At 45.3% G+C, this 14707-nt stretch overlaps 7 non-coding genes and 1 pseudogene across 7 annotated transcripts; all 8 read right to left on the bottom strand.

Moving 5' to 3' along the window:
* Window positions 1-293: 293 nt before the first annotated feature.
* On the bottom strand, window positions 294-470 carry LOC142679590 (U2 spliceosomal RNA; annotated as a pseudogene).
* A 5604-nt stretch (window positions 471-6074) lies between these two features.
* On the bottom strand, window positions 6075-6257 carry LOC142679721 (U2 spliceosomal RNA). Its single transcript, XR_012852885.1, has one exon. It is a non-coding gene; the product is annotated as a U2 spliceosomal RNA (small nuclear RNA).
* A 1118-nt stretch (window positions 6258-7375) lies between these two features.
* Window positions 7376-7566, bottom strand: LOC142679550 (U2 spliceosomal RNA). Its single transcript, XR_012852782.1, has one exon. It is a non-coding gene; the product is annotated as a U2 spliceosomal RNA (small nuclear RNA).
* Window positions 7567-8687: 1121 nt separating this feature from the next.
* On the bottom strand, window positions 8688-8879 carry LOC142679561 (U2 spliceosomal RNA). The gene has a single exon (XR_012852792.1). It is a non-coding gene; the product is annotated as a U2 spliceosomal RNA (small nuclear RNA).
* Window positions 8880-9991: 1112 nt separating this feature from the next.
* LOC142679533 (U2 spliceosomal RNA) lies at window positions 9992-10182 on the bottom strand. Its single transcript, XR_012852768.1, has one exon. It is a non-coding gene; the product is annotated as a U2 spliceosomal RNA (small nuclear RNA).
* A 1128-nt stretch (window positions 10183-11310) lies between these two features.
* LOC142679488 (U2 spliceosomal RNA) lies at window positions 11311-11501 on the bottom strand. The gene has a single exon (XR_012852730.1). It is a non-coding gene; the product is annotated as a U2 spliceosomal RNA (small nuclear RNA).
* A 1126-nt stretch (window positions 11502-12627) lies between these two features.
* On the bottom strand, window positions 12628-12818 carry LOC142679487 (U2 spliceosomal RNA). Its single transcript, XR_012852729.1, has one exon. It is a non-coding gene; the product is annotated as a U2 spliceosomal RNA (small nuclear RNA).
* A 1124-nt stretch (window positions 12819-13942) lies between these two features.
* LOC142679537 (U2 spliceosomal RNA) lies at window positions 13943-14133 on the bottom strand. The gene has a single exon (XR_012852771.1). It is a non-coding gene; the product is annotated as a U2 spliceosomal RNA (small nuclear RNA).
* Between the last annotated feature and the right edge of the window lie 574 nt (window positions 14134-14707).

The raw sequence follows: 14707 nt of genomic DNA, 5'->3' as shown, positions 1-14707 counted from the left end.
AGCTCTTTAACCTACCTAGGAGGGAGGGCGGAGAGAAGACAAGGAAGGTGAATGAGCTGTTCCAATGTGAAATGCCGGAAACACAGAAACACAGACGACACAAAACAAGAGGTGGCAATGTATTAATTAATTGCATTTAATAAATTAGCTCATTATCACACATGACTGTACAAATGCATTGTCCAACAGGTGTTGAAATAATGGGATTAAAAGGGGAGATCCCATCCGAAAGACAAAAACAATGGCAAACACAAAAAGCACTTTTGGAATCTGATTTTAGTAAACACATAAGGAAAGGGTGCACCGGTCCTGGAAATACTGCAATACCAGGTCAATGCGTGGAGTGGACAGAGCAAGCTCTATTTCCATCTCCCTGTTCTAAAAATCCATTTAATATATGGTCCCCAGATAGGGGACGTATCAGATATTAAACTGATAAGAACAGATACTACACGGGGGGGCGGAGCTAGCCGCTGACTGGAATGGCGGTGTAGTGCACTTTCTCCCGCTTCAGCAATAGCATTACAACGGCTCACAGCGGCATAAGACCTGCTACGGAAGTTTTACTTACCGGAACAGATTCCTGATACAGCCGACATCGATGTGGAATATGACCAGGAGACGACAGGTCAAAGCGGAACCCAAAAAACTCCCGGATTACTTCTCTGCGACGAGCCGGTCACAAGATGGCGCCGACTCACTGTCTGTGCCGGACGCGCGGCAACATCACAAGCAGCTATCGGCTGCACCAGGTCAGTCTGCAGAGGGGGAAACACAGGGCAGGATGGAAGAAGTGTCAGGCCCCGGTAAACGAGGAGCGACGGGATCGGGCCCATCCTCGCCCAACAGTAAAGGCCCTGCTTTTAAAAAAGCGCTCTTCCCTCACAGCTTGCCATCACAAGATACTCTCCTTACGGCTTCTGATATGTCTGGATTGTCTGAGATTTCAGATGATGCTCCCCTGACCACTGCAGTCATGAAGGGGTTAATGCATACATTGCAGACTTCCATTTCTGGAGTGCTGGATCGGATACTGGCACAAATTCACACGACGGTGGATGACCTAGGATACCGCACGGATCATCTAGAACGCAGCATGGGAGACCATGCCAAGGCTCACAATGATCTTATCGACGCACATGCTGAGTTTAAGGATGAGGTGAGATGGCTAAAAGACAAGCTCATGGATCAAGAAGATAGGTCGAGGAGAAATAATCTAAAAATCAGAGGGATCCCTGAAGAAATCTCACCCTCTGAATTACCCAATTTTCTGCAGACCATGTTTAAAGCCTTGGTTCCAATGTTTGCTCCACTGGATATAACTTTGGACAGATCACACAGAATTCCTAAATCTAGGGCTGCTCCGGAAAACGTTCCTAGAGATGTTCTCTCGAGGGTACACTTTTACCAAGCCAAAGATCGTATCCTTCAGGAGTCCAGAAAGTTGGGGAAACTCCCATCCCCATATGCTCATATTTCAATATACCCGGATCTGTCAGCTTCCACCTTGATGCTAAGAAAGCAGTTTCACCCGATCACTTTGGCTCTTAGGGAGCAGAATCTGAGATATAAGTGGGGTTTCCCGGTCAAGTTAGTGGTTTCTAGGAATGGTTCCACACATGTGATTCATACTCCTTCTGATGGGATTGATTTGCTACGCAAGTGGAACATTCCCGTCCAGGCTTTGGGAACGGGGTCAGCTAACAAGCCACCGAGACGTCTTCATCCGGAATGGGAATTGGCACAGGGACACTCTGCCACCTGATTTTTCTGCTGGTAGTATGGTCATGCAATAATGCTATTTGTTGTGGTTACCTTTATTCTCTCTCCCCCACGGAGGTCTGTACGGCGCAGTGTAGGCGCCATGTTTTTCTGTTTTGCACTGTTCTTATGTTAATATTTCTGTATTTAGTAATGTGGTACTGTACATTTCATGGTCCGCAAGATCCTATATCTTTGTTTCGAATTCATGATTCTTACCCAGTCAGACATAATAAGTTCTTTTATGCTGCCTCATGCCGATTAATATATCCTCTTTAAATGTAAAGGGGCTCAACAGCCCTTTTAAAAGGAGACAGATGTGGAAGGAAGCCTTGTCTCTTCGCAATGATGTTTTCTTTGCTCAGGAGACCCACTTCTCCTCCCTTCATCCACCGAAATGTACGCATTTTAGATTTCCCCATATATTTCAACCATCTCATTCCAGTAAAACCAAAGGTGTTTTGATTGCGATAAAGGACTCGGTTGCCTTTCAAATGCATCAGGTCATGTTAGATCCACAAGGTAGATTTGTGATACTCATATGCGACATAAACAATATTACCTTTACGTTTGTTAACATCTATCTCCCTAATTCACATCAGCTTAAGGCCTTTCATAAGATCCTCCGAAAGGTAAATAAGGTGAAGAAGGGGTTGTTGATTATAGGAGGGGATTTTAATGAAGTCATGCATCCCTCAATTGATTCCTCAAATGCCCATAGACCCCACTCCAATTTACACCACACAGTACACCTAGAAGAGCTTTATGATGTGTGGCGCTGTCAACATGGGAATGAGCGCGACTTTACATACTTTTCTGCGCCACACAAAGTATACTCTCGTATTGATATGTTTCTGGTGAGTAAATCTGGTCTTCAATGCATCTCCACATCCACTATTGGGGACATATCATGGTCAGATCATGCTCCCATATCTATAAAGGTCATAGACCAATTACCAACACCCCCTTTCTCTTCATGGAGACTGAATGATCTAGTATTAGAACATCCTCTCACAAAAGATTTGATGGATACACACGTCCAAACATACTTTGAAATTAATGCCCCTTCCTCAGCCAATTGCTTTTCTTTATGGAATGCCCATAAGGCATATATGAGGGGGATGGGAATTCAGGCTGCCTCCAGATTAAAAAAAGATAAGGAAAAAACTACTAAGGATATCCTCACTCAGTTACACAATCTAGAATCCCTTAATAAATCTAAAGTGACTCCGGACACTTCGCAAAAAATCAAAGTTCTTAGGGACCAATTGCAGGCAGTGCTGATGTCTGGACATATGGCCTTATTTAAAAAATTACAATTCGGATTTTATCTTCATGGTAATAGACCAGGAGCACTTTTAGCTAAAATGCTCAAAAAGAAAAGTGCTAAACAGAGAACAGCATTTTTGATGGACAAAAATGGCAATAAAATTACTCACCCTCAAGAAATTAGTGATCAATTCCGGAATTTCTATCATAATTTGTATAACCTTAAAGAAGATAAAACCACCTATCAACCTTCAGTTTCGGACATTAATAACTTCCTGAGTGGTCTGAACCTTCCTTCCCTGTCTGTAGAGGACAGTATTCAATTACAATCCCCCTTTACGATACTTGAAGTGTCACAAGCTATTAAAAGTTTAAAGCCAGGCAAAGCCCCAGGCCCAGATGGGTTTACTAATCAGTACTATAAAAGATATGACACGACTCTAGCTCCATACTTAGTTAAAGTGTTTACTGAAGCTGCAGGGTTGGGGTCCTTTCCGCAAGAAATGCTTGCTGCCACAGTAGTTACTTTGCCGAAACCTGGGAAAACGCCTGACTCTCCTGCTAACTTTCGCCCAATATCTCTTTTGAATACTGATGTTAAAATTTATGCTAAAATATTGGCTGGTCGGTTAGATACATTACTTCCTGAATTGATACATGAAGACCAGGTGGGATTTATAGCCGGAAGGCAGGCACCGGATGGCACCAGAAGGCTGATAAATCTGGTTCATTGGGCGAAGACCCGTCGAGTGCCTTCCGTGCTTCTTGCTTTGGATGCGGAGAAGGCATTCGATCGGGTCCATTGGGGTTACCTGGAGGCTGTTTTGAGCAAATTTGGATTTGATGGGTGGATAAAATCCGCTATTATGGCACTGTACTCAAATCCGTCAGCTAGAGTATTGGCCTCTGGGTTTATGTCTGCATCATTTTCTATTTCCAATGGCACACGTCAGGGGTGCCCGTTATCACCCCTGATCTTTGCAATGGTTATGGAACCTGTAGCTATGTCTATTAGGCAGAACCCAGCCATCACTGGTATTACGATTGGCTCCCTTCAACATAAGATAGGGTTATATGCCGATGATGTCATCCTCACACTCTCTAATCCTTTAATGTCCCTATCGGAAGTGCAACACACCTTAGATTCATTTGGGAAAGTGGCTTACTACAAAATTAATGCTAGTAAATCGCATTTGTTAGAGGTGGGAATATCGGAGCAAGTTAGGAATAAAATCCGTAACTCCTTCCCTTTCCAATGGAACTCATTAAAAATTTCGTACCTGGGTATACAACTCACTAACTCAACGAATCTCCTATTCAAACATAATTTTGCTCCTCTCTTAACCAGTATTCCCCAACTGCTATCTACATATAGCGGAGTTTGTACTTCCTGGGCGGGGAAAATAGCAATCATTAAAATGATGGTTTTGCCGATTATTTTGTACAAGTTACGTGCACTGACAATCCCTCTTCCTAGTTCTTTTGTGAGGAGTCTCCAAAGAATACTTAATAATTTCATATGGGCGCACAAAAAGCCTAGAGTAAGGATGCATACACTATTTCGACACTGGAGACAGGGGGGTATGGGAATGCCAGATGTCCAAAAGTATTATTGGGCAGTCTCACTAGACCAACTAAAGTATTGGTGTGCACGTCTCCCCTCAAAGAGGTGGATACATATTGAACAGGTAATGGTAGGTCCACCGCTTATTTCATTGCTAGGGGTTGGTTCACATTCTTCTCCAAATACTTATAATTGCGTGTCCCCCACTGTTGCGACCTCTCTGAAAATATGGAAAAATTACGCCAACAGGCTTCCTCCCTTGGCCCTCACTTCACTTAAAAATTTGCCCTTACGATATTTACTTACCTTTTTACCTGAGATATCGTTGGATAGCTGGATAAATTCAGGGATCTCTCATATCCACTTGTTATTTAATGGCCGCACATTACTAGCCTTTACAGAATTAGTAAAGACTTATGGTATCTCCAATAGAGACTTCTACAAATATTTATGTATAAGACACTTATTTACATCTTTAGACGTCAGTGCTTCAGTATTCCCCTCCATGGCCCGCCAGCAATATTTTGACCCTGAAAATAGGAAACAGGGTATCTCGAAATTTTATGGAAATATGTGTGAGCACCTCCTTCCCAACATACCTTCTTATTGCGCTAAATGGGAGGAAGATTTTAACTCTTCCTTTTCTCTGATGGAATGGCAGAAAGCCTTCGCATGGACCAAAAAAATTTCTAAGGGGGTTAAACATTGGGAAGCTTCCCAAAAACTGTTGTTACGCTGGTACTTAACACCTTTAAATTTTGCGAAATCTGATAACTCTTACCCGGAGGTTTGTTGGAAGGGGTGTGGTTGCAAAGGGTCGTACTTTCACATGTGGTGGCAATGTCCGGAAGTCTATGCGTTCTGGGGACAGGTATTTGATATCATTTCTCAAATTTCGTCCTGTATGGTTACACCGGATCCGGCACTGGCCTTATGTTTTCTCAACATGCACAATATCCCAAGCTTCTCTCAAATGGTGTCCAGCCATATTATTATAGCGACACGTTTACTTTTAGCTAAATACTGGAAATTACCCAATCAATACTCCATTTCGGAATTGATCAACCAGGTTAATGTTTCCTATACCATGGAACGCATGTATGCTCTGAGATCTCATAGACTTCCCCACGTCCTTACATTATGGGAACCATGGATCAGATATCTGTCAACCTCTGCACAAGGAGCCCATTTGCTCCCTCTTATTTCAAAGGTCACTTGAGAAATGGGACAAGGCACAAATACTTAGAGTCCTTAAATTAGGTTACTAGTCTCATGCCAAGGGTATTATCATATGTTCATTTAATGTAAGATATGAATTATTGTATAAGTAATTTCAGTGGTATTGTGGTAACTCTTTGTTTGCATAGCTGTCTAACGGAGGAGACATGGGGTTGTTGGGTCACTTTACATTCATCTGTTTATATAATGTCATGGGACATGTAGTCCAATATATGCTATTACCATAAGTGTCTTATGGGTTTGGAGGTTCCTGCGTGGACCTAATGTGGATAAGGTCTGATTTATATAATTTTTTTCCTGTTGTTCCTATTTCTTTATTCTGTATTTCTGAAAAATTAATAAAAATTTAAAATTTAAAAAAAAAAAAAAAAAAAAAAAAGAACAGGTACTACACTTGATCTTAGCCAAAAGGCCGAGAAGCGATAACCCGAACGTGCCGCGCGTTTTGCTTCTTTTGCTTGCACCACAATGCAGTGCTGAAAGAGGAGGAATCTACATAAAAACGCCTTCCTGGCAACGCCCAAATGCCCTCCTGCCGTGCAAACACTGGCAGCAGCAGCAGCAGCAGTAAGTGCATGCCCACTGCCACCCCTTCTCCTTTCACACCTTGTATCAGCTTTAATCCAGTCCAGTGCTGCCTGCTGAGCAGCACTGACCAACACTGCCTGGGCCCAGGCTTTTATCTCTGAGGCCCCATTATGATGTCAGAAAGCTGGCTCTGGCTCCTGAGGTCTCCACTATGACACGTGCAAAGTTCCGTCTGAACTTTATATAAGACGGTGCGGCTCAGTCAGTCACTCAGTGTTGCCTGAGAGGGCAACACTGCAACAGCCGGCCCCCAGGCTGTCTTTTTTTTGCACAGCTAGTTGCCTCCAGGAGGCCACAAGAGGGAGACAAGGGACTGCAAAATGGAAAATAGGCATCCACCAACTTTACAGACAACTTGTTCTCCTTGCTCCTACAACCTCCATCCTTGCACAGTTTGTTATTCTTCCAGGTAACATAGTAACAAATCCAAATTGCTGCTCTCTTTGTAGGCAAGCAAGGGTTTGTTGCAACTGCAATTCTTACTTCTTCTTGAAATGTAGGGACCACAGTACATTCCATCACATCCATCTAGTGTACACAGGTAGGTCCATTGTGACGGGCGGGCGGGCGGGCTGGCTGCTTTAATGGCTGTTTGCTGTTCCCCTACTCCACTCCACTATTTGACTATGGTGCTGCATCAATCAGTGGCTGGCTCAGGTGCAGCTCTTTAACCTACCTAGGAGGGAGGGCGGAGAGAAGACAAGGAAGGTGAATGAGCTGTTCCAATGTGAAATGCCGGAAACACAGAAACACAGACGACACAAAACAAGAGGTGGCAATGTATTAATTAATTGCATTTAATAAATTAGCTCATTATCACACATGACTGTACAAATGCATTGTCCAACAGGTGTTGAAATAATGGGATTAAAAGGGGAGATCCCATCCGAAAGACAAAAACAATGGCAAACACAAAAAGCACTTTTGGAATCTGATTTTAGTAAACACATAAGGAAAGGGTGCACCGGTCCTGGAAATACTGCAATACCAGGTCAATGCGTGGAGTGGACAGAGCAAGCTCTATTTCCATCTCCCTGTTCTAAAAATCCATTTAATATATGGTCCCCAGATAGGGGACGTATCAGATATTAAACTGATAAGAACAGATAATACACTTGATCTTAGCCAAAAGGCCGAGAAGCGATAACCCGAACGTGCCGCGCGTTTTGCTTCTTTTGCTTGCACCACAATGCAGTGCTGAAAGAGGAGGAATCGACATAAAAACGCCTTCCTGGCAACGCCCAAATGCCCTCCTGCCGTGCAAACACTGGCAGCAGCAGCAGCAGCAGCAGTAAGTGCATGCCCACTGCCACCCCTTCTCCTTTCACACCTTGTATCAGCTTTAATCCAGTCCAGTGCAGCCAGCTGAGCAGCACTGACCAACACTGCCTGGGCCCAGGCTTTTATCTCTGAGGCCCCATTATGATGTCAGAAAGCTGGCTCTGGCTCCTGAGGTCTCCACTATGACACGTGCAAAGTTCCGTCTGAACTTTATATAAGACGGTGCGGCTCAGTCAGTCACTCAGTGTTGCCTGAGAGGGCAACACTGCAACAGCCGGCCCCCAGGCTGTCTTTTTTTTGCACAGCTAGTTGCCTCCAGGAGGCCACAAGAGGGAGACAAGGGACTGCAAAATGGAAAATAGGCATCCACCAACTTTACAGACAACTTGTTCTCCTTGCTCCTACAACCTCCATCCTTGCACAGTTTGTTATTCTTCCAGGTAACATAGTAACAAATCCAAATTGCTGCTCTCTTTGTAGGCAAGCAAGGGTTTGTTGCAACTGCAATTCTTACTTCTTCTTGAAATGTAGGGACCACAGTACATTCCATCACATCCATCTAGTGTACACAGGTAGGTCCATTGTGACGGGCGGGCGGGCGGGCTGGCTGCTTTAATGGCTGTTTGCTGTTCCCCTACTCCACTCCACTATTTGACTATGGTGCTGCATCAATCAGTGGCTGGCTCAGGTGCAGCTCTTTAACCTACCTAGGAGGGAGGGCGGAGAGAAGACAAGGAAGGTGAATGAGCTGTTCCAATGTGAAATGCCGGAAACACAGAAACACAGACGACACAAAACAAGAGGTGGCAATGTATTAATTAATTGCATTTAATAAATTAGCTCATTATCACACATGACTGTACAAGTGCATTGTCCAACAGGTGTTGAAATAATGGGATTAAAAGGGGAGATCCCATCCGAAAGACAAAAACAATGGCAAACACAAAAAGCACTTTTGGAATCTGATTTTAGTAAACACATAAGGAAAGGGTGCACCGGTCCTGGAAATACTGCAATACCAGGTCAATGCGTGGAGTGGACAGAGCAAGCTCTATTTCCATCTCCCTGTTCTAAAAATCCATTTAATATATGGTCCCCAGATAGGGGACGTATCAGATATTAAACTGATAAGAACAGATACTACACTTGATCTTAGCCAAAAAGGCCGAGAAGCGATAACCCGAACGTGCCGCGCGTTTTGCTTCTTTTGCTTGCACCACAATGCAGTGCTGAAAGAGGAGGAATCGACATAAAAACGCCTTCCTGGCAACGCCCAAATGCCCTCCTGCCGTGCAAACACTGGCAGCAGCAGCAGTAAGTGCATGCCCACTGCCACCCCTTCTCCTTTCACACCTTGTATCAGCTTTAATCCAGTCCAGTGCTGCCTGCTGAGCAGCACTGACCAACACTGCCTGGGCCCAGGCTTTTATCTCTGAGGCCCCATTATGATGTCAGAAAGCTGGCTCTGGCTCCTGAGGTCTCCACTATGACACGTGCAAAGTTCCGTCTGAATTTTATATAAGACGGTGCGGCTCAGTCAGTCACTCAGTGTTGCCTGAGAGGGCAACACTGCAACAGCCGGCCCCCAGGCTGTCTTTTTTTTGCACAGCTAGTTGCCTCCAGGAGGCCACAAGAGGGAGACAAGGGACTGCAAAATGGAAAATAGGCATCCACCAACTTTACAGACAACTTGTTCTCCTTGCTCCTACAACCTCCATCCTTGCACAGTTTGTTATTCTTCCAGGTAACATAGTAACAAATCCAAATTGCTGCTCTCTTTGTAGGCAAGCAAGGGTTTGTTGCAACTGCAATTCTTACTTCTTCTTGAAATGTAGGGATCACAGTACATTCCATCACATCCATCTAGTGTACACAGGTAGGTCCATTGTGACGGGCGGGCGGGCGGGCTGGCTGCTTTAATGGCTGTTTGCTGTTCCCCTACTCCACTCCACTATTTGACTATGGTGCTGCATCAATCAGTGGCTGGCTCAGGTGCAGCTCTTTAACCTACCTAGGAGGGAGGGCGGAGAGAAGACAAGGAAGGTGAATGAGCTGTTCCAATGTGAAATGCCGGAAACACAGAAACACAGACGACACAAAACAAGAGGTGGCAATGTATTAATTAATTGCATTTAATAAATTAGCTCATTATCACACATGACTGTACAAATGCATTGTCCAACAGGTGTTGAAATAATGGGATTAAAAGGGGAGATCCCATCCGAAAGACAAAAACAATGGCAAACACAAAAAGCACTTTTGGAATCTGATTTTAGTAAACACATAAGGAAAGGGTGCACCGGTCCTGGAAATACTGCAATACCAGGTCAATGCGTGGAGTGGACAGAGCAAGCTCTATTTCCATCTCCCTGTTCTAAAAATCCATTTAATATATGGTCCCCAGATAGGGGACGTATCAGATATTAAACTGATAAGAACAGATACTACACTTGATCTTAGCCAAATGGCCGAGAAGCGATAACCCGAACGTGCCGCGCGTTTTGCTTCTTTTGCTTGCACCACAATGCAGTGCTGAAAGAGGAGGAATCGACATAAAAACGCCTTCCTGGCAACGCCCAAATGCCCTCCTGCCGTGCAAACACTGGCAGCAGCAGCAGCAGCAGCAGCAGCAGCAGCAGCAGTAAGTGCATGCCCACTGCCACCCCTTCTCCTTTCACACCTTGTATCAGCTTTAATCCAGTCCAGTGCAGCCAGCTGAGCAGCACTGACCAACACTGCCTGGGCCCAGGCTTTTATCTCTGAGGCCCCATTATGATGTCAGAAAGCTGGCTCTGGCTCCTGAGGTCTTCACTATGACACGTGCAAAGTTCCGTCTGAACTTTATATAAGACGGTGCGGCTCAGTCAGTCACTCAGTGTTGCCTGAGAGGGCAACACTGCAACAGCCGGCCCCCAGGCTGTCTTTTTTTTGCACAGCTAGTTGCCTCCAGGAGGCCACAAGAGGGAGACAAGGGACTGCAAAATGGAAAATAGGCATCCACCAACTTTACAGACAACTTGTTCTCCTTGCTCCTACAACCTCCATCCTTGCACAGTTTGTTATTCTTCCAGGTAACATAGTAACAAATCCAAATTGCTGCTCTCTTTGTAGGCAAGCAAGGGTTTGTTGCAACTGCAATTCTTACTTCTTCTTGAAATGTAGGGACCACAGTACATTCCATCACATCCATCTAGTGTACACAGGTAGGTCCATTGTGACGGGCGGGCTGGCTGCTTTAATGGCTGTTTGCTGTTCCCCTACTCCACTCCACTATTTGACTATGGTGCTGCATCAATCAGTGGCTGGCTCAGGTGCAGCTCTTTAACCTACCTAGGAGGGAGGGCGGAGAGAAGACAAGGAAGGTGAATGAGCTGTTCCAATGTGAAATGCCGGAAACACAGAAACACAGACGACACAAAACAAGAGGTGGCAATGTATTAATTAATTGCATTTAATAAATTAGCTCATTATCACACATGACTGTACAAATGCATTGTCCAACAGGTGTTGAAATAATGGGATTAAAAGGGGAGATCCCATCCGAAATACAAAAACAATGGCAAACACAAAAAGCACTTTTGGAATCTGATTTTAGTAAACACATAAGGAAAGGGTGCACCGGTCCTGGAAATACTGCAATACCAGGTCAATGCGTGGAGTGGACAGAGCAAGCTCTATTTCCATCTCCCTGTTCTAAAAATCCATTTAATATATGGTCCCCAGATAGGGGACGTATCAGATATTAAACTGATAAGAACAGATACTACACTTGATCTTAGCCAAAAGGCCGAGAAGCGATAACCCGAACGTGCCGCGCGTTTTGCTTCTTTTGCTTGCACCACAATGCAGTGCTGAAAGAGGAGGAATCAACATAAAAACACCTTCCTGGCAACGCCCAAATGCCCTCCTGCCGTGCAAACACTGGCAGCAGCAGCAGCAGCAGCAGCAGCAGCAGTAAGTGCATGCCCACTGCCACCCCTTCTCCTTTCACACCTTGTATCAGCTTTAATCCAGTCCAGTGCTGCCTGCTGAGCAGCACTGACCAACACTGCCTGGGCCCAGGCTTTTATCTCTGAGGCCCCATTATGATGTCAGAAAGCTGGCTCTGGCTCCTGAGGTCTCCACTATGACACGTGCAAAGTTCCGTCTGAACTTTATATAAGACGGTGCGGCTCAGTCAGTCACTCAGTGTTGCCTGAGAGGGCAACACTGCAACAGCCGGCCCCCAGGCTGTCTTTTTTTTGCACAGCTAGTTGCCTCCAGGAGGCCACAAGAGGGAGACAAGGGACCTCAAAATGGAAAATAGGCATCCACCAACTTTACAGACAACTTGTTCTCCTTGCTCCTACAACCTCCATCCTTGCACAGTTTGTTATTCTTCCAGGTAACATAGTAACAAATCCAAATTGCTGCTCTCTTTGTAGGCAAGCAAGGGTTTTTTGCAACTGCAATTCTTACTTCTTCTTGAAATGTAGGGACCACAGTACATTCCATCACATCCATCTAGTGTACACAGGTAGGTCCATTGTGACGGGCGGGCGGGCTGGCTGCTTTAATGGCTGTTTGCTGTTCCCCTACTCCACTCCACTATTTGACTATGGTGCTGCATCAATCAGTGGCTGGCTCAGTTGCAGCTCTTTAACCTACCTAGGAGGGAGGGCGGAGAGAAGACAAGGAAGGTGAATGAGCTGTTCCAATGTGAAATGCCGGAAACACAGAAACACAGACGACACAAAACAAGAGGTGGCAATGTATTAATTAATTGCATTTAATAAATTAGCTCATTATCACACATGACTGTACAAATGCATTGTCCAACAGGTGTTGAAATAATGGGATTAAAAGGGGAGATCCCATCCGAAAGACAAAAACAATGGCAAACACAAAAAGCACTTTTGGAATCTGATTTTAGTAAACACATAAGGAAAGGGTGCACCGGTCCTGGAAATACTGCAATACCAGGTCAATGCGTGGAGTGGACAGAGCAAGCTCTATTTCCATCTCCCTGTTCTAAAAATCCATTTAATATATGGTCCCCAGATAGGGGACGTATCAGATATTAAACTGATAAGAACAGATACTACACTTGATCTTAGCCAAAAGGCCGAGAAGCGATAACCCGAACGTGCCGCGCGTTTTGCTTCTTTTGCTTGCACCACAATGCAGTGCTGAAAGAGGAGGAATCGACATAAAAACGCCTTCCTGGCAACGCCCAAATGCCCTCCTGCCGTGCACACACTGGCAGCAGCAGCAGCAGCAGCAGCAGTAAGTGCATGCCCACTGCCACCCCTTCTCCTTTCACACCTTGTATCAGCTTTAATCCAGTCCAGTGCTGCCTGCTGAGCAGCACTGACCAACACTGCCTGGGCCCAGGCTTTTATCTCTGAGGCCCCATTATGATGTCAGAAAGCTGGCTCTGGCTCCTGAGGTCTCCACTACGACACGTGCAAAGTTCCGTCTGAACTTTATATAAGACGGTGCGGCTCAGTCAGTCACTCAGTGTTGCCTGAGAGGGCAACACTGCAACAGCCGGCCCCCAGGCTGTCTTTTTTTTGCACAGCTAGTTGCCTCCAGGAGGCCACAAGAGGGAGACAAGGGACTGCAAAATGGAAAATAGGCATCCACCAACTTTACAGACAACTTGTTCTCCTTGCTCCTACAACCTCCATCCTTGCACAGTTTGTTATTCTTCCAGGTAACATAGTAACAAATCCAAATTGCTGCTCTCTTTGTAGGCAAGCAAGGGTTTGTTGCAACTGCAATTCTTACTTCTTCTTGAAATGTAGGGACCACAGTACATTCCATCACATCCATCTAGTGTACACAGGTAGGTCCATTGTGACGGGCGGGCGGGCTGGCTGGCTGCTTTAATGGCTGTTTGCTGTTCCCCTACTCCACTCCACTATTTGACTATGGTGCTGCATCAATCAGTGGCTGGCTCAGGTGCAGCTCTTTAACCTACCTAGGAGGGAGGGCGGAGAGAAGACAAGGAAGGTGAATGAGATGTTCCAATGTGAAATGCCGGAAACACAGAAACACAGACGACACAAAACAAGAGGTGGCAATGTATTAATTAATTGCATTTAATAAATTAGCTCATTATCACACATGACTGTACAAATGCATTGTCCAACAGGTGTTGAAATAATGGGATTAAAAGGGGAGATCCCATCCGAAAGACAAAAACAATGGCAAACACAAAAAGCACTTTTGGAATCTGATTTTAGTAAACACATAAGGAAAGGGTGCACCGGTCCTGGAAATACTGCAATACCAGGTCAATGTGTGGAGTGGACAGAGCAAGCTCTATTTCCATCTCCCTGTTCTAAAAATCCATTTAATATATAGTCCCCAGATAGGGGACGTATCAGATATTAAACTGATAAGAACAGATACTACACTTGATCTTAGCCAAAAGGCCGAGAAGCGATAACCCGAACGTGCCGCGCGTTTTGCTTCTTTTGCTTGCACCACAATGCAGTGCTGAAAGAGGAGGAATCGACATAAAAACGCCTTCCTGGCAACGCCCAAATGCCCTCCTGCCGTGCAAACACTGGCAGCAGCAGCAGCAGCAGTAAGTGCATGCCCACTGCCACCCCTTCTCCTTTCACACCTTGTATCAGCTTTAATCCAGTCCAGTGCTGCCTGCTGAGCAGCACTGACCAACACTGCCTGGGCCCAGGCTTTTATCTCTGAGGCCCCATTATGATGTCAGAAAGCTGGCTCTGGCTCCTGAGGTCTCCACTATGACACGTGCAAAGTTCCGTCTGAACTTTATATAAGACGGTGCGGCTCAGTCAGTCACTCAGTGTTGCCTGAGAGGGCAACACTGCAACAGCCGGCCCCCAGGCTGTCTTTTTTTTGCACAGCTAGTTGCCTCCAGGAGGCCACAAGAGGGAGACAAGGAACTGCAAAATGGAAAATAGGCATCCACCAACTTTACAGACAACTTGTTCTCCTTGCTCCTACAACCTCCATCCTTGCACAGTTTGTTATTCTTCCAGG

This window comes from Rhinoderma darwinii (assembly GCF_050947455.1).
Source record: "Rhinoderma darwinii isolate aRhiDar2 chromosome 2 unlocalized genomic scaffold, aRhiDar2.hap1 SUPER_2_unloc_55, whole genome shotgun sequence".
NCBI classification, from domain to species: Eukaryota; Metazoa; Chordata; class Amphibia; order Anura; family Rhinodermatidae; genus Rhinoderma; species Rhinoderma darwinii.
The sequence above is the reverse complement of the archived record's forward strand: the minus strand, read 5'-3'. Positions and strand labels throughout refer to the sequence as shown.